Source organism: Lissotriton vulgaris, unplaced genomic scaffold, assembly GCF_964263255.1.
Source record: "Lissotriton vulgaris unplaced genomic scaffold, aLisVul1.2 SCAFFOLD_1924, whole genome shotgun sequence".
Classification (NCBI taxonomy): Eukaryota; Metazoa; Chordata; class Amphibia; order Caudata; family Salamandridae; genus Lissotriton; species Lissotriton vulgaris.
Window position 1 is genome coordinate 423,252 of NW_028249199.1, and position 24,701 is coordinate 447,952.

Here is a 24,701-nt window from a genome sequence, read left to right on the forward strand (position 1 = left end):
TGCTGATTGCAAAAGGAAATTGCTCTAGATATCCAACGTGCAATAGTCTGTTTAGCAACTGGGGGTTCTTTATGCATCCTGCCGTAGGCTATGAAGAGCTGATCATTTTTACGGATACTGGTTGTTTTTTGCAAATAAAATGTCAAACATCTCTTAACATCTAGAGAATGTAAAGTCTTTTCTGCTGGCAACTGTGTATTAGGGGAAAAAGTCTTTAAGATGACATGCTCATTCAGGTAGAAATCAGATGGAACTTTAGGAATTAAGGCCGGATTAGTGCAGAGCACCACAGCGTCTTTGGTGAATTGAAGAAAAGTTGGTTTGATAGTAAAAGCTTGTATCTCGCAGACTTGAAGTAAGAGCTAAAAGCAGTGATGTCTTCCAGGAGATGAATTTAAGATCAGCCCTACCAATGGGCTCAAATGGGGACTTCATGAGTTGTGCCAACACAATGTTCAGATGCCAAGGAGGATGCGGGCGTCGATTTGGAGGGAACATCTGAAATAAGCCTTTGAAAAATTGTTGAATAATTCTTGAAGAATAAAGAGAATTGGAGCCATTGTGCTGGAATCTGGAAACTGCATCCAGAAAAACCTTCAGGGTAGAGTGAGAGAGGCCGGATTTTGCTAATTGGCGTAGAGTGAACAGGGTGAACATTTATTTATTTAAGTTAGCAACTGACACCCTACCGGTAACCTGGCGCTGTGATACAGGCGACTAGCCTAGGGCCGAGAGACTGTGTCCCTTGCCTGGAAGGAGTTAGCAGGATGCCAAGGAGCATACTTGAGGGTAGAGCCAGGTTTTTAACCTTTTTCTAAACTGCAGGATGTTGTCCATTTGTCTCGTATCAAATGGAAGAGTATTCCAAAGGCGGGACACTGCCGCACTGAAGGCCCTACCTCCTGATTTGACTTTCCTAACTTTAGGTAACCTCACCAGATTAGCCGATGAGGAGCGCAGTGCTGGTGAAGGGACATGTCAGTTTCTTCTGCAGAGATTTGGGCCAGTGACCATGTGGAGCCTTAAATACTATACATAGTGCCTTAAATCGTATCCTCTGCGAGACTGGCAGCCAGTGTAAACCTGAGAGTGCCCGGGAGGCGGAGGAGTGGCGTGGTTGCACTAGTACCATTTTGGCCACCATGGTCTGTACTCTCTGCAATCTCTCAATCAGATATTGCGGGGATTCTAGTAACAGGGCATCACAATAGTCCAGCTTACTGAGATTGGTGCTCCGAACTATCAGCGCTCCATTCTGTTAAGAGAACATCTGAAGGATTTTCCGAAATGCTCTGATCAGAGTAAAACCACTTCCAGCTGTTTTGTTGACAGTTTTCTAATGTCAATTTGTTGTCAACCATGACTCCCAGATTATGTACCACGCTACTGGGAGCCAATGGAGTAGCAGGGGATGTTGGCCAAAATTCAAGCGGAAGTTTAGGAGGGATTCTATCTACTGCACAGTGTAGAATCTCTGTCTTCTCAGAGTTAAACTGAAGAATTTGAATTTGAAGCTTCACACCAAAGATAGAACCGTTTCCACTTGAGTTTGTAGGTTTTGATAGTGGAGGGTGCTCTAGCGTTAGTGAGGACCTCCCTGCAGTCCGGAGGAATAATCAAATTAGCAAACTCATAGTGCTCAGGCACCAGTTGGATTCGGATGGCAGATCAGGCCATGGTTCATAGTAAGAAGAGTCAAAATTGGGAACAGCCAAATTGGATTGCACTCCGACAAAAGGAGGAGCTCCGTAAACCAGAACTGGTGAGGCCATCTGGGGGCTATGAGAAGAATGCCGCAGGGTTCTTTCTGCATTTTCCAAAGTACCCTTGCGACTAGGGGAATCAGTGGAAAAGCGTGAGCATATATTTTTGACCAGTTCATCAAAAACGCATTTCTGCACGATTCTGAGTGGGGAAGCCAAATTGCATAGAATGGACATTTGCGGTTCAGGTTGGTCACCAATAAATCCAGATTGGGGTGTCTGCAAAGCTGAAAGATGCGGTCCAGCGTCGGCTGACGAAGGTCCCACTAGTGGTTTGATGAGACCGACCTGCTCAGGGAGTTCGCTAGAAGGTTGGACAACCCCGGAACATGGACTGCTGTGATCTGATGTTGAATCGCCCAATCCCAAATTTGGTGAGCTTGTAGGGATAGCAAAGTGTATCTCGTGCCCCCTTGTTTGGTCACATAATGCATGCTTGTTCAATCAATCAATCAACAGATTTGTAAAGCGCGCTACTCACCCGTAAGGGTCTCAAGGCGCTGGGAGGAGGGGGGGGGGGGGGGTCGCTACTGCTCAAAGAGCCAGGTCTTGAGTTGTTTCCTGAAGGAGAGATGGTCCTGGGTCAGCCGTAGGTGGGTGGGGAGGATGTTCCAGGTATTGGCCGCCAGGTAGGAGAAGGATCTTCCTCCGGCGGTGGCTTTGCGAATGCGTGGGACGGTGGCGAGGGCGAAGCTGGCGGATTGGAGCGGGCAGGTGGGTGTGTAGAATGTGATGCGGCTGTTGAGGTATTTGGGGCCCATGTCGTGGAGAGCCTTGTGTGCGTGGGTGAGGAGTCTGAACGTGATCCTCTTGCTGACGGGGAGCCAGTGCAGGTCTTTCAGATGGGGAGAGATGTGGCTGTGACGGGGGATGTCCAGGATGGGTCGTGCAGAGGCGTTCTGTATGCGCTGGAGTCTTTTCTGGAGTTTGGCTGTGGTTCCAGCGTAGAGGGTGTTCCCGTAGTCCAGTCGGCTGGTGACGAGGGCCTGGGTGACCGTCTTCCTGGTTTCTGTGGGGATCCACCGGAAGATTTTTCGAAGCATGCGCAGGGTGTTGAAACAGGATGACGAGACGGCGTTGACTTGCTTGATCATCGTGAGGGAGAAGTCCAAGAAGAAGCCCAGGTTGCGTGCATGGTCCGTTGGCTTGGGGGCGGTGCCCAGGGCAGGGGGCCACCAGGAATCGTCCCAGGCAGAGGGGGATGATCCCAGGATGAGGACTTCCGTCTTGTCTGAGTACAGTTTCAGATGGCTGAGCTTCATCCATTCCACGACGTCTTTCATTCCTTCCTGGAGGCTGGCTCTGGCGGTGGCGGGGTCGTTGGTGAGGGAGAGGATCAGCTGGGTGTCGTCAGCGTTGGAGATGATGTTTAGGTTGTGTTGGCGTGCAATGGCTGCGAGGGGGCTCATGTAGACGTTGAAGAGGGTGGGGCTGAGCGAGGATCCTTGCGGTACGCCGCAGATGACTTCGGTGGCCGCGGATCGGAACGGGGGGAGACGGACTCTCTGTGTTCTTCCGGCGAGGAACGAGATGATCCACTCCAAGGCCTTTCCTTGGATTCCGGTGTTGCTGAGGCGCTGTATTAGGGTGCGGTGGCACACGGTGTCGAAGGCTGTTGAGAGGTCCAGGAGGATGAGGGCAGCTGTTTCCTCGTTGTCGAGCAAGGACCTGATGTCGTCGGTATCTGCGATGAGGGCGGTCTCGGTGCTGTGGTTTGCTCGGAAACCGGACTGCGAGGGGTCGAGGGATCCGTTTGTCTCGAGGAAGGTGGAGAGTTGTTTGTTGACGGTCTTCTCGATGACTTTGGCCGGAAACGGGAGGAGCGAGATGGGGCGGAAGTTCTTGAGGTCTGTGGGGTCCGCGGTGGGTTTCTTCAGGAGGGCGCTGAGCTCGGCATGTTTCCGGCTCTCCGGTAAGGTGGCAGATGGGAAGGAGCTGTTGATGATGTCCCTGAGTTGGGGTAAGATCGGTTGGGGAGCCGGAGTGAATGGTGTTCAACGTTCGGGTGGTGTCTTCGGTGCTGACAGATGTCCAGGTGCATAGGGTGGTGGTGGGGGGCGATGTGAGTCGCAGAGGTCTTACGATGGTTTGATGTCGTTGTTGCAGGTGCTGGGGTTGGAGAGCTCTTTAACGATGCTGAAGAGTTCCTTGCTGTTGTGGGTGTTGTTGTCCAGTCGTTCTTTGAATGTTGTCCTTTTGGTGGTGCGGATCAGCTGGTGGTGTTTGCGGGTGGCGTTCTTGAGAGCTGTCATGTTTTTTGTTGTCTGGTCGTGGCGCCAGGCTTTCTTGAGGGTGCGGTAGGTTTTCTTGGAGTTTTTGAGGTCGTTGGTAAACCACGAGGCTTTCTTGCTGCCGGGTCTGCTGGGAGGGTTCTTCAGTGGTGCGAGGTCATCGGCGCAGTTGGTGAGCCACTGTGTGAGGTCGCGGGCTGCTTCGTTGGGGTCTGTCGTGTTGGTGGGAGGGTTCTGGCTGAGGGAGGTGGTGAGCTGGTCGGTGGTGATCTTGCGCCAGCTTCTGCAGGGAACCTGTTGCGGGTGGTGGTGGGTCGTGGTTCTCCTGAAGTTGAAGTGGACGCAGCTGTGATCTGTCCAGTGTAGTCCGGTGGAGTGGCTGAAGGAGATGTGCTTGCTGGAGGAGAAAATGGGGTCAAGCGAGTGGTCGGCGTAGTGGGTGGGGGTGTTCACCAGTTGCTTGAGTCCGAGGTTGGCGAGGTTGTCCAGCAGGGCGGCGGTGTTGGTGTCATTGTTGTTCTCCAGGTGGAAGTTGAGGTCGCCTAGGAGGATGTAGTCTGAGGAGGTTAGGGCGGGCGGGCTGATGAAGTCTGCGATGGCTTCGCTGAATTGTATGCGTGGTCCCGGGGGTCTGTAGATGAGAGTGCCCCTGAGGGTGGTCTTGGGGTCGGTGTGTATCTGGAAGTGAAGGTGCTCGGCGGCGGTGAGGGTGTCGTCAGAGTTGGTCGTGATTTGGATGGTGTTTCTGTGGACGATGGTGATGCCTCCTCTGGTTTGGTTGACGCAGTCCCTCCGGGTGATCTTGTAGCCATCCGGGATGGCTATGGCGATGTCGGGGCTGAGGAGGCGTTCATCCAGGTTTCTTTGAGGAAGGCGACGTCTGGTGATGTTGTGTCCAGGAGGTCCCAGAGTTCGACGGCGTGCCTGTGGACGGAGTGGGTGTTGAGCAGGATGCACTTGAGGTGATTGTTGCTGGTAGCTGACTTGGCGGGTACGGTGCAGGTTTGGAAGCAGGTGAATTTGCAGGCTTGGCAGGTGAAGGGTCCGTGGGTGCGTTTCGGGATGGCTCGGTAGCAGGCAAGGTTCCGGCCGGCGTTGAGTGCGTGGATGGTTGCGGCGCCGTAAGTCCGTCAGGTGGGCAGGCATCGTCGAGGGCCAGGGGTCCTGGTGCTGGGCGCGGTCCAGGCGTGGATGGGCGCAAACGGGCTTGCCTTTGGCACGCCTTTGGCGCGGCCGCCGTGCGGCCTCCATATGAGACGAAGTGGGAGGGAGGAGCAGCTGGGAGGCAGGAGCGGGGCGGCCAATGGGCAGGGGGTACAAAAGAAAAGGGGCTGGCCACGAGGGAGCAGCGGCGGGAAGCGGGGAGAGGGGGGGCACCACAGAGGTCACACAACAGCAACTACGAGAAATACCGAAAAATGCAGAAGTCCAGAAAAAAAGCACAAGTCATAAGTGTGGGCAGCAGCAGAAAGAAGGTGAAGGTAGCAGCAGGGGGACACCAAGGTCAGGGGCGAACCTGCGGCGCCGGGGGCAGAGACGCGGTCACAGCGGAGGAGCCGTGCGGCCTGGGGGGTAGCCTGGGGTCAAGTGAGGTTCTCTAAATTCGACTCCATCTTACATTCACCGCCATTTTGTGTTGCCTTTACACAGGCCGCTCGATGAACGAATTGTCTCTGCCATTTGGACCCCCTCCGTCCTTGTCCGAAACCAAGCCCACACAACGCCCTGCCTAACTAATCCTTGTACCAACTATCTGTTAAGCCTTTAGCATTCTTCTCTTGCCGTATCTTATCTATCGACCTTTTGCTATTATCTCCTCTTGTTTTCCTATTTTACAACCTTTCCTTTGAAGCATACAAGACATGTCTTTTCATTCCAGACTGATTAACTTGAGGGGCCGAATAACACACTAACATGTAAGCAGAGAACATTGAGGGTGCACAACACTTTGTTTTCTAACTCTTATGACTGGCTGTAACTTCGTGCATTGGGTATATGTTTGTACAACTGCATTTTCACTATAAAAGCTTGGGAGCCACGGAGTAAAGTGGCAGTCTCCTGAGAACATACTTGGTGTACTTCTAGGACAACTGTGCCTAGCTGCAGCTAATAAATTCGGTTTACTACGACAACAGAGTGTACCGTGTCTCTGTGCAACAAGACAGGTGAACTCCGGGATTAAGGCGTGCCCTGCGCCACCAGGCCCGGTTCTTCAATTGGCGCCCAACATTGGCCCGCAGGAAAATTCCGGAGGAGGCACCCCACATCAGCGACCCCTGTATGTCGAAAGTGAACCGATGGTCTTTTGAAGCGCGGCTTCTCCGTTCCAACGGCTGCTGGCAACTGCTGCCCTGACTGCCGCCCTGTCTTGGTCCCTTGGTGACAACTGGTATCTCGAGACGTTAGAACGGGCCTCTGTTGGCGTAAGGAGACATTTGGTTAAGTACTAGTGGGTAGCTCCCACTTTTTTTGTTTTTGGGTTTTGATTCGACTATTGCAATAACCGAAGCCAAGGGGTGAGTACGTTTGTGCTGTGTTGCTTGATTAACCCCTTAATGTTTTGAAAAGAGGCCAGTGAAATAACGATGCCTGGTTTCAGTAAGTTCAGACGTTGTTGCTGTTGTGATTGTGATAGGGATCCCAACTGGAGGACTCTTGTCCCATTCCTCCGGCTGGAACTCCCACCTATGAGCTCTATTCTAAACATGGTGTCGGCCCCATCACCTTTAATGAAGTGTGGGTCTGCTATACTAGGAAAGATGGTGTTCTGCAGTAGCCACAAAATGGTAGTTTTGAACCTGACATTCTAGATAATTTGGAAGCTACATTGTTTAAAAGAAAAGCCCGGCCGTCTATGTTTGACTCTTTTCGCCTCTGGCGCAAGGAAGCCAAACAAAAAGAAATTAAACAGGCAAAGAGAGATAGAAAGGAAAAGGGCATGACTGTCATACAGGCTGCCCAGCAGTTTACTGACAATGAGACTGATCATGTGATTGAGGTTTGTAGTGTTTTGCCTATGCTTTTGCCCATGTTCTCTTTCTAGTCTTTCTGGAACCCTTGTCCTCTCTGTTCTTTTCGACGCTTTCACTACTTATTTAGGTGCCATTGGTGCCTCCAGGTATAGGGCGGAAAGAAAAAAATATCTTCTTTTGAATAGCCTTGGATTTGAAGGTCGCTCAATCTTTAAACATTTACCTCCCTTAGTTCTTTCTCCAGGTGAAGAGGATTTGGATGACTATAATCAAACTGTTAAACTCCTTGAGTTACGTTTTGATATCAAACCCAGTATAGTTGTTGTCAGACATAAATTCTACAAACGTGAACAAAAACAAGGTGAAAAGGTTGAAGACTTCATCTCTGCACTTAGAATACTCAGTGCGGAGTGTGAATTTGAAACTTTTAGAGATCAAATGATTAGAGATCAGTACATTTGTAAATGTTTAGATAAGAGTATTCAACAAAAGTTGCTCTCCTTAGGCAATCCTTCTCTTGAAGAGACTGTACGTGTGGCCAAAAGTATTGAGTTTTCAAAGCTTTCTGTAAAAGAACTTGATGTAAAACTTGCCACATCTTTTAGTAAGGAAGAAACTGTTGTGGGTGCTGTAAAAGTTGTTGACAATAAGACCAATGCTTCTGGTCGCACTGACAACAAATTCTTCAAACAAACAAATATATGTTTCAAATGTGGAAATTTTCCTCACTCTAAGTCTGGACGTCCTTCTCCGGCTAGAAATATCAATCGTAGATTATGTGGTAAGTTAGGCCATTTCGCCAAAATCTGCCAAAGTGTAAAAAGAGGGTCTTCTTTTCCCCAGCCCAACAAACAGTGGAACAATAACTACAATCCTACTTCTGTTGCCTATGTTTCTGATTCCAACCTAGATGATACCAACATTCAGGATCATTTAAGAGATATGGTTGCTGTTGTTGGTGTCGTTGTTGATGATCCTGAGTGTGAATGTGTTGATCCATATATTGACATTGGTATCGGTGATAAAACTGTTTGCTTACTTGTAGACTCAGGAGCTAGGATAACAATGCTTACTCAGGAACTCTTTGGAGAAGTTTGGGGTGATCGCAAACTCTTCCCTCCTGACAGGTCTCCTCTTAACTATGAGGGTAGAAGAATTGAACTCAAAGGTTATTTTGAGGATTCCATTGAATTCAGGGGAAGGAAAATTTTTGGCAAAGTGTATGCTTCAATCAAAGGCCTTAATATTCTCGGCTGGTTCCATCAAGGTCTGTTTAAGATGGCTCTCCGACCTGGTACTAAAGATCCTGTCTCCATTTCTGTTGTACAAATTGATGATCAGTCTTTCCCAAGTAATGATCTCTCCATCCTAAGTGATGATTTCGTCAACACCTTAGTCAAAGATTTTCCTTCCGTCTTTAGTAATAAGTTGGGGGAAGTAAAAGGGTTTACGCACACCATTCGTGTCAAGGACAATACCATTCCTATCAAACATAAGCTCAGAAACGTCCCGTTCAGTGTGAGAGATCAACTTGAGTCAGAGTTGTTTGGTCTTTGCAGCAAGGGGATAATTGAACCCATTGAGTCCTCCTTATGGCTTTCTCCCTTGGTGGTCGCTAAAAAGAAAAATGGGGAACTTCGTGTCTGTGTCGATTTATGCAGTTTAAATAAGAACATCTGGGTGGATTCCTTTCCCCTCCCTAAAATTCCTGATATGCTTTCGCTTATTGATGGTTCCAAGTGGTTCAGCAAGCTAGATTTGGCTTCTGCGTACCACCAAGTTGTTCTTGATCCTGCCTCCAGACATTTCACTGCCTTTGTGTCCCCCGTTGGTTCTTTTCAGTACTGCCGTATGCCCTTTGGATTAGCCTCTGCGGCGGCAGTTATCCAGAGGATCATGACCAACATCTTGAAAGGTATCATTGGAGTCGTCGTTTTCCAGGACGATGTACTTATTCATGGTAAAACCTGTGATAGCCATGATGCAATCTTGAGGGATGTATTAAAAGCTTTGGGAAATGCTGGCGTTGTTTTGAAGAAAGAAAAATGCGTTTTTAGGGCACGGAAAGTAGAGTATCTCGGTCATGTGTTATCTGAGAATGGTGTGGAGCCTAGACCTGGCCTAGTTAAAGCCATTGTTGATAGTGCCCCACCTTAGGACAAAACTGGTTTAAAGTCTTTCATTGGACTTGCCAGGTTCATACCAGACTATGCCTCCAAGGTTCAACCTTTGTCTAACATGCTTAAGAGGGAAGTTCCTTTTTTGTGGGATTCAAATTGCGAAAAGGTTTTTGCCTGGATCAAACAAGAGTTGGTTGGGTCTAAAGTTTTGAAACCTTTTAATCCCAACGTTATGTGCACCATTACTGTGGATGCTAGTGGGTTTGGTTTGGGGGCCGTTCTCACTCAAGAAATTGGCGGTGTTGAGCAGACCCTAGGTTACGCTTTGAGAGTTCTACGTGGAGCTGAATCCAATTTTGCTGTAATTGAAAAGGAACTCCTAGCCTGTTGGTGGGCAATTAGAAAATTCAATCCTTACATCTGGGGCAAGCATTTCCGTTTGAGGACGGATCACAGTCCTTTAGTCTCTATCCTTACAGGTGACCGCATTAAGGAACACTCTCCCAGGATCGCCAGACTTTCTACCAAATTACTCCAATACGACTTTGAGGTTAGCTACATTCCAGGTAGCCGAAACACTAGAGCTGATTATTTCTCTAGGAATCCTGTTGACGCTGACTGTGATGGTGATTGGGAAGAGGATTATGATGAGGAGGATTGCTTTGTTGCTTTTGTTGGCATGGATGATATGCGTTCCATTAGTGAGGCAGAATGGAGGGAGCATTTGTCCAAGGATGTTCTTCTCAATGAGGTTACTAGGTATGTTAGAGATGGATGGCCAAGGGAGAGTAATGTTCATGTTTCTCTTCAAACCTATGTTAAAATTTCTGATGAACTCTCCATTGAGGGTGGTCTTCTCATGCGTGGCGATAGACTCATTCCCCCCAGTGATCTCAGAATCAGAATCGTTAAAGGGGCACATGAGGGGCACCTAAGCAAGACTTTAACCAAAAGAAGAGTTAGAGAGCATTACTGGTGGCCCAAGATGGATCAAGAGATAGATACTGTGGTTGAGGAATGTGTTGTCTGTTCTAGTGCTGAGAAATGTTTGAAAATACGTTCTCCTCCTCTTCAACCAATTTCTTTTCCTGATAGGCCGTGGGAAAAAATAGGCATTGATTTGGTGGGTCTTTTCTATTTGCTTCCCTCCTCTTCCAGGTTTGCCATAGTGGCTGTTGACTATTACTCAAAATGGCCGGAGGTCCGTTTTGTTAGTGAGGCTAATTCCAAGAATGTGATCGACTTTCTCAAAGATTTGTTTTTGCGGGAAGGATTTCCCTCTTCTATTGTAAGTGACAATGGTACTCAATTCATTAGTCAGGAATTTAATTCTTTTGTTTGTCAAAGTGGTATTGATCATTTGAGGAGTGCCCTCTATCACCCCCAGACGAACGGTCTTGTTGAGCGTATGAACAGGGTCCTCAACAATTGCATTCAGTGGGCCATTGCTCAGCACTGTCATGTTCCCAACGCTGTTAGATCCATGTTGTGGTTCTATCGTACCACCCTTCACTCCACCAAAGTATCCCCCTTTGAGTTGTTGCGTGGGAGGAAACCTTGTTCTAAGGTTTGTCCTGGATGGATGTCACGTTGGGTTAAACTGAATTCCCTTGACAATGTAGATGAAGTTGCCAGGTCCAATGTGATGTATGCTCAGTCTAAGCAGAAAAATGATTTTGACTCCAGGAAGAAGGTTTCTTTTCAACCTTTCAAGGTGGGTGAGAGACTTCGGGTAAAGTTACCTACTCACTCAACAAAAGGTAGTCCCAAGTTTTCCGAACCTTTTGTTATCGACAAAGTTTGTGGTAATTCAGTTAGAGTCAATATGAAGAATTGGTGGAATGCTGCCAGAATTGTCAAAGTGGGGGAACCTATTGTTAATCACCCTTCTTCTGTTTTGCCTTCAACATCTGTTTTGCCTTCAACATCTGCTGTTCCTTTTCAACCTCGTGAACCTATTGTCAATCATCCATCTTCTCAAGACACTCCTGTTTTCCTTCTACATCTGCTGTTCCTTTCCAATCTCGTAGGAGTGTTCGTTCTCGTTTTGTTCCCGCAAGGTTTCGTTGATGTTTTCTTTCCTCTTTCTTAATCTCTCTTTATTTCTTTTCCGTTTTGAAGAGGAGAGGATAATGTAGTGTTTTGCCTATGCTTTTGCCCATGTTCTCTTTCTAGTCTTTCTGGAACCCTTGTCCTCTCTGTTCCTTCCTCTGTCCCCTCTGTTCCATTTCGAATGTATTTTGAATTACTGTACACAGTTGGTTACCTGCTTGGCTGTGAGCTGCTGCGCAGCACCTGTTACAATAAATCCTCTCTTCAACTTCGTTGTCTCCGACCATCTTACTACAAGGTTTTAGATAGACAACATCGTATGGCTGTGGATAAGTGTTATCCGGTGTTGCCAACTTCCCCTCCGGACAAAGATATTGACCCCGAAAATGATCCTTTAATGTCCCATTTGTTGAGATTACCCCCACCCTATGCACAAGGTGCTAATGCACCCTGGTTAATACCACCCGCACCGCCACCTGTTGCTCAGCCACCTGTTGTTCCTCAACCAATCCCTGCACCTCCACCACAGCCCCTTCAAGTTATGCCTATCCCGCCACCTCCTTTGCCACTGGCTCCTTTGCCTTCGACCCCCTTTATACCTGTTACCCCTTCTTCTGCCCCCTCTTGTGCTCCGCCTAATACCTTGTCCCCTGTCCTTATGTCCAACTCCCCCTCAGTTCGTAAACGGATGGTTGATACCGTTTCTGGTTTCTTGTCTCCTTTCTTTGGGTCATTGAGCACGACTCCTGTTCCTCCTCGGAGGCAGGCCCGTAGTCAACTCCCGGGTCCTGACGAACAAAATGTGTTAGATGTTCTTGCTCGTAAGTGGATCATGAATGATCCCGAGTATAGTGTACAAGATATCATGGACACTTTTTCACAGTGGAATGCGCCAACACAAAGACATGTTTTTGATGCCATGTGCGTCATTCTTAGCCAAAAGTGGGAGGATACAGGATTGGGATTAGCTCCCCAGGATCTGCTAGATATTCAGGCTGACTTCGATAAAGGAATAATTGTGGGTCCTGAAGTTGCAAATGCTGTAAAGACACTTGTCGCCCTTAGGTCCATGCTCACTTCTCGGTCTTTACCTGAACCCGATCTTTCCGTTAGACGGAAACTGAAACACTATCCTATGAGAGAGGTTCCCCCAGTTTGGAGGGACGAGGTTGCACCTGCGGGAGGAAATCCTGCTATTCCCGCTCATTTTCAACGTGTATGGGTACATGTACCTTGGAAGAGATCTGAGGTGCTGACCCTTAAACAGTCCTTACCTGACCCCCGTAAGAACCCTGCTGGTTATTACAAAGAACTGTCTCAGACTGTTGATGCGTGTGTTATGAATTTGGCTGACATAGATATGCTGATTGGAAATGTTGTTCCGCAACCATTGTGGGCTAGAATTCGGAAAGAGGACCATGTCCAGGAATTAGGAGGAGATTGGCCTGCTTTAGTTGCCGCCGATAGACTCCAAGTGGGTGGTTCCAAACCTGATAATCTAATTACAGAACTTCCTGGTAGGATAATCACTTTAATGAAAACTATGATGCCCGCTCTGCGCGTTAATTGGGATAAGTTAGCTGCCTGTAAACAGAAGAGAGAGTGTCTCCGACTTCTTTACTCAGTTTGAGGAAACGTTTCTTGATCACAGTGATCAAGATATGAGCACAGAAGGTGGGCAGCGACTATTTGTGGATAAATTTGTATTTCATTTACATCCCGAACTCTCTAATAAATTAAAGGATTCTGAAAGTTCGTGGGCCGTTTTTTCTTCAGCCAAGATATTGGCTACTGCTCAATATTACGAGAATAGGGATAAGGAGGAAAAGGATAAATTGGATAAAAAGACTAAAGATTTAAAAACGAAAGTACTCTTGCAACAGGCTTATCCCCCTCGCCCTGCTCAGCGTCAGTTTCAGCCGACTCCCCAGTTTCAGAAACCTGAGCCCTTTGTTCCACGACCTCCTCTGGGCACTAATCAATGCGCCTATTGTAAAGAAGAAGGTCACTTTAAGAATAATTGCCCAGTTTTATTGCAGCGTGCTGGTGGTACGCCTGGGCCACGAGGCGGTTTTCAGTCGACCCCAAGGGGGAGAGGGTGAGGTACAATGTCCCAGGAGCAACGTTCCTTTCCGCCCCAAAATTACATGAATTGTTTTGATCAGCAAAATACTCAGTCTGCACACTATTATAATGACGATTATTGTATGGAGGATGAGACTCCGTATTTTAATTCTAGCTAGGACAGCCATAGACAAAGTGAGGGAGTCATTTCAGTTCCAGTGGACCAAAATGCGCCTTATGTTGAAGTCGTTGCGCTTGGTGTGTCAGAGCCATTTCTATTGGACACTGGCTCAACGAAGAGTTCTATCATCCACTCCAAACTCCCTGGGGCACCTTTGTCTGGCTTAACAAATGTTTCTGTAGGATTTTCTGGCGCCCCAGTTCGGTACCCAGTTTCTTGTCCTTTGCCCATTTCGATAGGTCCTTACGACTTATAGGCACCACTTATTTTGACGACTGGTTGTGGTGAGAATCTGTTGGGTTTGGACTTGTTGAAAAGACTGTATGCGATACTACATTGTTACCCTTCTGGCGTGCATCTTACTTTTGGTAAGAGATTGATCTCTCGACATATTTGTCTAGAGACCAACTCCCTTCTGAATTATGTTCCTTGCCCGCTGATCTTTGGGCTACAGGTCCCAATGATGTTGGTCTCTTGCAGATCCCACCCTACATTGTCACCCTCAAGTCTAATGTTAAGCTACCTCGCATTCCCCAGTATAATATTTCGATTGATGGTGAGAGAGCACTGTTGGCTATTATTTATGATCTAGTTGAGAAAGGTGTGGTTGAATAGACTAGGGAAAATGTATGCAATAGTCCTGTCTTGCCTGTTCTTAAACGTACTGACTCTTCCCAGCCACCTGTTTATCGTTTTGTGATCGATCTTCGGGAGGTCAATAAGATTGTTGTACCACAGTTTCCTGTCGTCCCAGATATCACTGCTTTATTGACAATGATACCTGCTTCGTCTGCCTGGTTTTCGGTCATTGACGTTAAGAACGCTTTCTTTAGCATTCCCATTGCTGAGGAAAGTAGGGATATTTTTGGTTTCTCTTTAGGAGGCCGAAGCTTTCGATTCAAGCGTGCACCTCAAGGCTATTGTGAAAGTCCATCCATTTATAGTCAGCCTTTGAAAACTCAGCTTGACGCTTTTACTTTGCCTCCAGGTGCCACCCTTATTCAATACGTAGATGATCTATTGGTTACTGCGGATTCTGAAGAAATTTGTAAACAAGTTACTATTTCTCTGTTACGTCACTTGTCTGAGTTTCATCACAAGGTTTCGCCCTCTAAATTACAATATTGTCGCCAAGAGGTTACCTATTTAGGTCATCTTTTGTCGAAGGAGGGACGGCGATTGACCCCAGAACGAATTCAAGCAATTGCGCAAATGTCTGTACCATATACACAGAGAGAGATGCGTGCCTTTTTGGGCATTGCCTCTTATTGCAGACAGTGGGTTTTTCGAGCCTCCCTGAAACTGGTGCTATACCCCGTACTGAATCCAAAGCCCTCACTTAGGGGACCCTTCATGAGGTCATAGGATTGAGCCTCTTTCTCACCGAGTGTCAGGAGTCTATCCCTGCAGTTTTCTGACAAGATTTCCCACAGGATAGCACTCCACGGCTTCCTGTGGACCTGCCTGCTAAGACAGGCCCGTTCAAAAGCAATGAACCACTTGGTGATATCATCACATAAATAATCCCTTTGGGTTTTTTTAAGGTCAAATGAATCTACTTTCTCCTTATTTATGATTGTGATGCCACCAAAGATGGGTCCTCAGCCAAACTCCTTTCCCTCTCTTCTGTAGCTAGGAGTTGGGCTTCTAGAGCTGCCCTCCTGGCTAGTCTTTGCAGAGCACGCTCTTCGTCTGAAGAGGCTTCTTTGTCTTGGGGTGTCTCACAGTCACTCCCACTGTCAGTATTTTGATCTGTAAGATCAGAGTCATCCTCTGGATGCTTTTGGTCATATTCTGCCAAAAGATCCTGGAGCTTTGCTTTGGTCGGGTTTGACCCAGTCCTGAGCCTATAGGTTTTACCCAAGCCTCTGAGCTATTTTATACTTAAAGACATAAGGTGTGAGGTCAATTTCCCTTTTTTTTTTTTTTTAAGAGTTTTATATAGCGCGAACTTGAACCGAATAGGTTATCAGAGCGCTTTACATAGCACCAGTTACGTTACATAAGGATACACATTCATTTTTGAATCACGGGGAGATTAAGTGATTTGCCCAGAATCACAGGATGTTTTAGCGACATTACCGAGACTCGAACCCAGTTCCCCAGGTCCGAGGTCAGCTCTTCTAAGTGACTACTTCTAGCACTCATTGTCTTTACAAAGATGGGAACCTTTTTGCAAAGGAAAAATCCCTAATACTGGTTTCGAAACTACAGCAAGAGTTTGACTTTTGAAACAGATGTACTCAAGGGGACCGAACCAGGGCCCTGACATATTTCAAAATTTGGAAAAATAGTCAATTTGCAAAACTACAATTTAACGAAAGGAAATTTCTGGATTGAATCTTGTCACTTGTTGTCAGAGTTGTCCAGCAAACGCAAAGTCGTGTACCCTACCGCTGCGCCACCAGTGTAGGAAGCTGGCTCTCTCTATACTATACCAAAAAGAGGCAGAGTGTGTCGTGTACCCCACCGCTGCGCCACCAGTGTAGGAAGCTGGCTCTCTATATACTATACCAAAAGGAGGTAGAGTGTGTTGTGTACCCTCCCGCTGCGCCACCAGTGTAGGAAGCTGGCTCTCTATACACTATACCAAAAAGAGGTAGAGTGTGTCGTATACCCTACTGCTGCGCCACCAGTGTAGGAAGCTGGCTCTCTATATACTATACCAAAAAGAGGTAGAGTGTGTCGTGTACCCTACCGCTGCGCCACCAGTGTAGGAAGCGGGCACTCTATATACTCTACCAAAAAGAGGTAGAGTGTGTTGTGTACCCTCCCGCTGCGCCACCAGTGTAGGAAGGTGGCTCTCTATATACTATACCAAAAAGAGGTAGAGTGTGCAGAGAGTCCAGTGGATCCCCAAAGGCTTTACAGCGGCTCAAGTAGATAATACTAATGCTCTCTCTTGTGGTAGTGTGAAAGAGCAGTTAGGCTTATCCGAGGGTAGTCGTAGGCATTTGTTGTACACACCGTGGCAATAAAAGAGACACACACTCAATGATTAAATCTGAGACCAATTCATAAAAATGACACTTGGTTGGATTTATTTTGCAGAACTTTTCTTAGGTAAATACTTTTCGCAATAGAAATACATTTTCAATATAAAAAGTGGACACACTGCAATTTTCAGACTTTACAATGTTAAGCAATGGGAGGAAAAAAACATTAAACATACGTATACGGAACATTCACTTAAAAGACCAGTCTTCAGAAGTTAAGGTCAGTACAGGGCAAGGTTCAGTTCAGCACCAACTGTGCACCACAAGCGACAAAGGGGTGGGCGGGTACATGGTGAAAGTTCAAGGTCAGTCACTGAATACAAATTAAAGGGGACTGGGGCAATCGGACAGAGGCTGCTTACAGCTAAGAAGCAGCGGCTTGGAGGAACAGTCTCCAGGGCTGACGCTAACACTGAGCAGGGGCCAAGGCAGCACCAACACTACAACACTAGCAGCACAGGGGCGGCTGGATGCAGGGTGCCAACACAGCATCGGGTGCCCAATTAAAAGCAATGGAGGCAGGCAAAATCTGAAAAGGGCTACGGGCTCCAGCCAGGAGGCCGATCGAAGGAAACCAACAGCCATTGAGGTAAGTTATGATGCTCAGGGATGTAGGAACACCTTTTGTCCTCTTCACCAAGGCCCAGGATGGACGGGTGAAGGGGTGCCTTTTGGTGTCAGAAATTTGATTTGATTTTGATTTGATTAGCAGATTGAGCGCTTGAATGCCCAAGGGCGTCTTGGCGCTGTAAGAGATCAGGCTGTCAGGTCATAGAGGTAGCGCCAATCCAGATTAAGATGAGAACAGCCAAGTTTTCAAGTTCTTGCGGAATACCCATAAAGAGGGGCTGTTTTTCAAGTTGGCCGGATGTTTATTCCAGGTCTTTGCTCTGTTGCCTATGAAACTTCTCCCCCCATCTGAGCTGGTTAAATCTGGGGGTTACCAGGAGTTTCGAGCTGCTAGATCGCAACGTCCTGGTAGGTACATAAGGTTTTAAATGACTTTTTAGGAAACTGGGGCCTGAGCCATGAAGTGATTTGTACGCTAGGCAGGCTGATTTAAACTCAATTCTTTTCCCGACCGTGAGCCAATGCAGACCTCGCATTTTTGTCGCTACTGGTTCAAACTTGGGAATATTCAGAACCAGTCTGGCCGCCGTGTTCTGGAGCCGCTGTAGTTAGAGTAGCATTTGTTTCTGTAACCCCACAAAAAGCGCGTTGCCATAATCAAGTTCTGATAGCACTAACAAGGTAACCAGGGTTTTAGCGGTGTCATGTGGAATGTAGGGGAGCAGCTTTCTAATGAGTTTAAGCGTGTACCAAACTGAAGATGAAAGATTATTTATTTGCACTTCAAAGGTGAGTTTAGAGTCAAATATGACCCCAAGATTCCTCAGTTTATCCACCGGCGTTGGACATCTACCTAGGCTGTCTGGCCACCAGAGGTTGGACCAAATGTCCGGGTTAGCCCCCAGTAACATAACCTCTGATTTGTCCCCGTTAAGCTTTAGGCAATTATCCTGTATCCAGTTGCTGACCTGATCCATACAAGATCTAAAGCTGTTCGCGGTCTCCACCGAGTTGTTGGAGATCGCCACCACAATTTGGGGAAAAAAGAAATACAAGCATGCATCACCAAATATGAGGAAACCATAAGAGAGCTTAAAATATACAAATTTGCACGTGATCGGAATGATTATGCCACGGGCCGTATATTTACCTTCGCCAAAAAATACGACAACTATAAGCATCAAGCACTCACAGGTCAGAAGAAACAGACTATTGCAGTGGGTACTGATAAAACAGCTGTACCAGGTGAAGTTGAATCTGATGCTGCTTCCGTAACATCCAATAGCGATTCTGATGACCACAGACCCAGTGCATCAACAGGCCAGCTAGATATGATGAATTTCTCAGTGGTAGAGGAATTGAATTTTATGAGCGAGGACCGGAGGTACTCTTTGCGCCCCCGCCAACCTCTGCAACAGCAAGGAAAAGCACCAACAGGAGCAGGCGCGACAGGAGGCGCAAACATAAACAGAGGTACATTATGAGGCAATGTGCGGAGAAACTGGAAAAAATAACCAGTACAACGGAAAATACAGTGGTCAACTTGACAGATGTCACACTTACTAAGGCCGAGGAACAGCTCCTTTCTTTGGAACTGACATTCTGTCCAAGGAATTACTTTTCATACAATCAAGCACACATAGACGTATTTAAGTTCATTCGGAAGATTAAACTGATCAATTATTTTCAGTTGCATTCATCCTCAAAAAATAAAACATCCACTGAAGTGGGGAAGGATACTCCTATGAATCCTCTACAAACGAGGGACATTCCGTATTTACATTCTATGTACGATCTCGCCTTTGAAGATGACTCGCAACAAGCACCGACCATAAGTCAAGTGATCAATGTTACAAAAGCTGAGCCAAGTCCATTTCACCCTAAATCCCCTGCCACTAATGCCCAAAGATGCTGTGGATGTGTTTAGCGACTGTATTATTCTGGAATTAAAAGATCTTAATAGAAAAATACAGGGCAAATCGAAACAGACGAACTACAACAATGACCAATACCATCTTCTAATCAAGAAACTATAAAACAACCATGAAATAATTATCAAAAGTTCAGATAAAGGTGGGGATACCGTTTTATGGTCTAAAAAGGATTATTTAAACGAAGCTGATAAACATCTTTCAGATTCCACATGTTAGACCAAAAGCACTAAGATAATCATGAGGAGGAGCGAGGAAACAACACGCAAAAGATTCACAATTGGCAGAGAAAAGGTTTGTTATCGAAACGTGAATCCAAATTCTTAAGTGTGGAACATCCTATCACACCGATTCTATATCTCCTGCCAAAAGTGCATTAGTTGGTCTCCCCTGTTCCTTGACGCCCCATCATATCAGCCATCGGCAGTATGAATGAGAATTTATCCAAGTATGTTGATTATTTTCTCCAACCACACATGAAAAGTTTACAATCTTATTTAAAGGACACCACTGATTTTTTAACTAAAGTGAGAACTGTTGACTGGTGTTCTGACTTTTTATTTGTTGTGATGGACATTGAGTCGCTGTATACCAGCATTCATCATACACAAGGCATACATGCCACTGAATTCTTTTTGGGTAAGAGGGATGTGAGCTTAAGAGACCATAACCAAATGCTTTTGGAAATGATTGACATCTGTTTATGTACTAATTTTTCTCAATTCCAGAATGAAATTTACCAACAGCTACGTGGGGTGGCGATGGGTCCGTGCTTCTTCCCCAGCTATTCATGTTTACATGTGGGCTGGTGGGAGGAGCACGTGCTTGGAGTCACCCACCACCAGTGGTGGACTAACATCATTCACTACTGGCGGTACATTGATGACGTATGCATCATCTGGAAGGGAACTTGTGAAGAAGCAACTGCTTTTGCCAATGCCATTAACAACCTCAACTTAAAGTTCATTGCATCTATTACTAGTGACTCGGCGGAGTTTCTTGATGTACAACTCTATATCGAGGCAGGCATTCTTCATAACTAAGGGCCATAGAAAGTCCACAGCGGGCAACTCTATTCTACATGCCTGAAGTGCCCACATTTACCCGTTTTCCCATATTTGGTCCTGATGAAATGCCAACAGATTGCTCCATGACTACACAAGGCATGAAAAAAGTTGACCTGAAGTATAGACCCCAGCTTACCAGCAGGTCCATAGGTGATCAACACTTTCACACAGTGATAGGGGCCATTAATTCCTCAATTTAAAAGCACATACTTCCTAGGGTGTCTGCGTTCAGTTCCAGATAATGTCTCTGGGACTGAACCTCCGGAACGGTATACTGTGATTTGACTGTTTTATTTTAACAAATGTACATAGCAGATATTGGCACTTCCTTGTTTCACAAAAATGATTGGATACCTGCCTCATAGCGCACTTCTTACAGACGAGTATGGGGTTAACATGTTGCTGCGACAAGCTCCTTACCTGTGTGAGCTATCGGGAACAATACAGGGGGCAGGCCGAAATCAGCCACACACGGCCAAACACGGAGATCAATGACAAATACTGAAGAATGAACAGAGCTTCCAAGCTGGTGACCACTACTTAATTGACCCTAAAAATAAAAGACACGTTTTTAGTATTCTGGTAACTCATGACCATAAAAAACAAAGGTTATAATTTCAATATTGTATCAAATACTTAAAAAATGAAACTGGATGTGCTGAATCGGATGTTTTCTCAGGTCATGTGTGACACCTTCCACCACTATTGCTTATGGGACTTGTAGTTTTGTTTTTCTCATTAAAAGGATGGGCTCTAAAAAAAGCGTTCTAAGCGATGTTGGTTAAAATCAGAGGCCTGAGTGAGGGTGAAGCATGACACTGCTCTGCTTAGCAGTGAGATGAATGACAGTTCACCAGCCCTTCCATTCTTTGACAGACAGAGGCTCGTCAGTCGTTCATATTTTTTTGCAATGACAAAGAAACCTTTATTGCAGCTTGAGTCAACTGAAGAGATAAAACCCCTGGACGTGTTTATTTAACTACTGACAAACATGAACAATCAAGAACATGAGTTTCTGGAAAACTATCAAGGACCCAATCAGAATCAGCCGCCTTTCACACCCAGGAATTCTTGAGGCTTTGGAGAGAATGGATTGCATGTGGTATAAGAGGAACACTACATGACTCAAAGCTCACTTCTCAGGGATGTACTGAACTGCCAGCCTCATGGCACACTTAGCCAGCTCTTCACCTCCTCCTCCTCCTCAAACTGTTGACCAGCTATCAGGGCAAATGAGGCTGCAGCAAAGCATCGCTGGCTTGGTTCCACACCGGACCAGGCAAGGTGGTCAACTCCATACTCCTCCAAGTCAGCAAGCACTCTGGTCGAGCTAGTCCTAACCCCACATGAACGTTCCCCATAACAACTATTTTAATGATACTAAGTTATGTTTCTGCCAAACTATTGAGTCAAAAGGGGCTGATGGACTCTGCTTTACCTGCCACGCAGCTCATCTTCTGTGACCCGGACCCACGCCTCGCGTCACCCGCTCCGCGGGCGCCACTCGTCTCCTTGGGTCCGCCTGTGAAAGTGCACAAAGGACTCGAGCCACAAACCATCAAGGCTCGTCGCGGGACTGCGAGGACCAGCGGGCAGTGCGCCAACCTGCCACAGCTGGTCCTCTTCCCGCCGCCTCCTCCCTGTGCCTTCAAATGGGGGCTGGACTTTGGCTCTGTGTGTCTCCCTGCAAGGGCGGGCTGAATTGCTGATGGACTCTGCTTTACCTGCCACGCAGCCTCATCTTCTGTGACCCGGACCCACGCCTTGCGGCACCCGCTCCGCGGGCGCCACTCGTCTCCTTGGGTCCCCCTGTGAAAGTGCACAAAGGACTCGAGCCACAAACCACCAAGGCTCGTCGCGGGACTGCGAGGACCAGCAGGCAGTGCGCCAACCTGCCACAGCTGGTTCTCTTCCCGCTGCCTACTCCCTGTGCCTTCAAATTGGGGGGCGTGTTCTCTCTTCAAGGAACTATATAGTTGGACCTCCATTTCCGGCCCGCGGGACGCGCGCGGACGCGTACGTAGCGAAGAGCGGGCCCGTTTGTGCCCATTCGTGACCGATCTTGACCGGACCGGGCCCCCCTCTTGTTTCTGCTGCTACCCCTTGCTATCCTTAGTGTGGGGAGATGTCCTGTCAAGAAACCAGGAGCAAGTCTTCCCTAGCTGGAGCGGCCATCACTGGAGGTATGGAAAAATTTTTGATTAGAGCCAATACTCTAATTGACACTGAAATAAATGTCCTTGAGAAGCGTTTATCGAAGGAACTAACGGCCCTCAAAAGATCTTCCCTTGGAACTTTAGCTAATGCTAAAACCCCGAGCGGCCCACAGAGACTATTAACAATGCTGCGGTTGGCCCATCTTTAACATCTACTGAGACCAACCCGGTGTCACTTGACCTGGACATTTTCGTTAACGAAATTCTTCCAGAAATTGATATGGTCCTTGATATTAATGTGCCCACTCCTTCAGATTCCATTGATACTTGCGATACCTTGTCAAATGGGGTAAATGAAGGGGTCGCAACTTAACGCAAAAGGCCGTATAACTCGAAATCGGGTGGCAAATCAAAAACAGCCAAGCATAAACATGATACCCCCAACCCCATACCAGGTTTATCCCAACCCATACCTAGCTTGGACTTCTCTTTAGAAACCCTGGGAGCCCTCTTTAAATCTTTTTTATTCCCCTTAGAGTCTAAATTGGAACGTATAGAACTCCGTCTTACTAACATCGAGAAAACTTCTGCTGCTATATTAGCTAGATTCCCCAAGTCTAATACTCCCTGTAACCCCCAAATCACCCCTATTAATCTAGGTCCCCCTTTAGTGAATGATGCTGCTCCCCCTTTGTGTCCCCCAACGGGCAATCTAGCCCCGATTCAAAATAGCAACCCTAACATTCCCCCTTTGCTACCTGTAGGTCCAGTCCAATCTATGGCCACTACTAATAGTGGCCACAACTAACGGCCATATAGCTTCCCCACCTCCCGATAAGATTGTCCCTAGACCACGTAGGCCTGACCTGCCCCCTGAAGCTAACTGCTACATAGTAGTCTTGGCCGGTGTCCCTCCACTAGAGGTTGGAGAAGCCGAGAATTTTCAATCCCTTCAAAGTAAAGTCATTAGATGGCTGAACTGGAATAGACCCCTCCCGGCCCACCTTCATAATGAAATTATCTTGGTTAGAAGGGTACCTTGGCTGGGTAAAACCAGAAAGACTATAATTGGGGTCTGCATCACGGTGAGCTTTAGAGACCCTAGGACAGTCTTGCACATATGCGCCGGTTTTAATAGATCCTTCGATTCCACCATCCAGACGCTGCCAGTGTCTTTTTTCTTTCCCCCTATCCATATGCACCATGATCAAGGCCGAGATAATTGGACGAGGGTTGAGCGGAGGGGCAGATTTCGTGGATATGAAGCAAGACCGGTCCTGTTGCCTCCGGAGACCCCTTTCTGTGACTTTAACCGATTTAACTGTCTTAACGGTTTAGATGGAGTCGACTGACTACCCACAACTTATGTCTCAATTCCCAGCCCCCCTGCTGCTGGTAACAGTTTAGTAGCAGCTATGGGCAAAAGTATATCTAACGATTCAGCACCCGTAATGCCCCCCATCCCTACCCCTGCACATTTACTATCCCAGGGAGAAAACCCCCTTGCCTCAATCCACCCTCTAATATCTACGGCCTCCCCTGTTGTTATTATGCCGTCACTGGGATTCACTAGTGCACCGGAGGCTATTGAACCAGCTTCATGTACCCCCGGCTTCAAATTTGCTAGCTGGAATATTGCTGGCTGGAGCCGGCAAATGTCGTCCTTGGGCTGGAGTGAAACCCTATCCCAGTTTGATGTCTTATGTTTACAAGAGACTTGGGTAACAACTGACATCATCTTTGATGGATTAGTGTCATATAACAACCCGGCACACAGGTCTAACATGGGCAGGGCTAAAGGGGGGTTAGTAACCTTACTTTCTGTGAACCTCCCTGTTCGTGTGAAATCGCATCAGGCTGTGGGTTTTCACTCGCAAATTTTAAGCATGGAACACAAAAGGGGTCATGTAACCCTGCTGATTAACCATTATAATAATTTGTTCGATGCTACAAATACCTCAGTCGTGGATGAGTTGGACTTAGCAGTGAGAAATATCTGCAAAGGTATCCATAAACCCCTTGATATCATCTGGGGAGGGGATTTCAATATTCGTACTTGCCCTCACTCATTCACTAAAGTTTGTGGGTATGACGGGGTTAACGGGGAAAACCTGGCACATTTTATACACTCACCTTATGGCGATTCCCTCAATTCCTTGATGCTTAACCTGGATCTACGGATACATTCCCCGGCTGCAGATCACGAGGGTAACCCTGTACCGACTTTTGTAGGAATGAACATGGCCTCTGTTATTGACCATTTATTGGTTTCTGTACATATTGTTCCATTTTGTATGGCTCCTATTGTTGTAGATTTTGGAAGTAGCGACCATAATGCCATCACCATGTCGACTTCTATTTGGGGGTCCCCGGTTAACATCCAGCGTACGATAGTAGAAGACTTAACCCCCTGTAGGCAGAATGGTATCCGCATCAAATGGTGTATGGCAGGGTACTTCAAACTGTGGGGCGCGCCCCCCTGGGGGGGCGCGGCACCATCCCAGGGGGGGCGCGCGCTCCACTCCGATCTTCTCTTTCTGCCCGTTCCTTTGTCTGGGTGATTCTCCCAGGAGGGGGCCAATTCATGGAGTCGACAGC

The 24,701-nt window shown here is 47.1% G+C and overlaps 1 long non-coding RNA gene across 1 annotated transcript in view; it reads right to left on the minus strand.

Annotated features, from left to right (window-relative positions):
* LOC147663673 (uncharacterized) overlaps positions 1-24,701 on the minus strand; it is a 59,876-nt gene that overhangs the window by 7,603 nt on the left and 27,572 nt on the right. Inside the window, exon 2 of the long non-coding RNA XR_015305259.1 lies at positions 20,368-20,497. This is a non-coding gene — a long non-coding RNA (uncharacterized LOC147663673). The remainder of the gene's footprint in view (positions 1-20,367; positions 20,498-24,701) is intronic.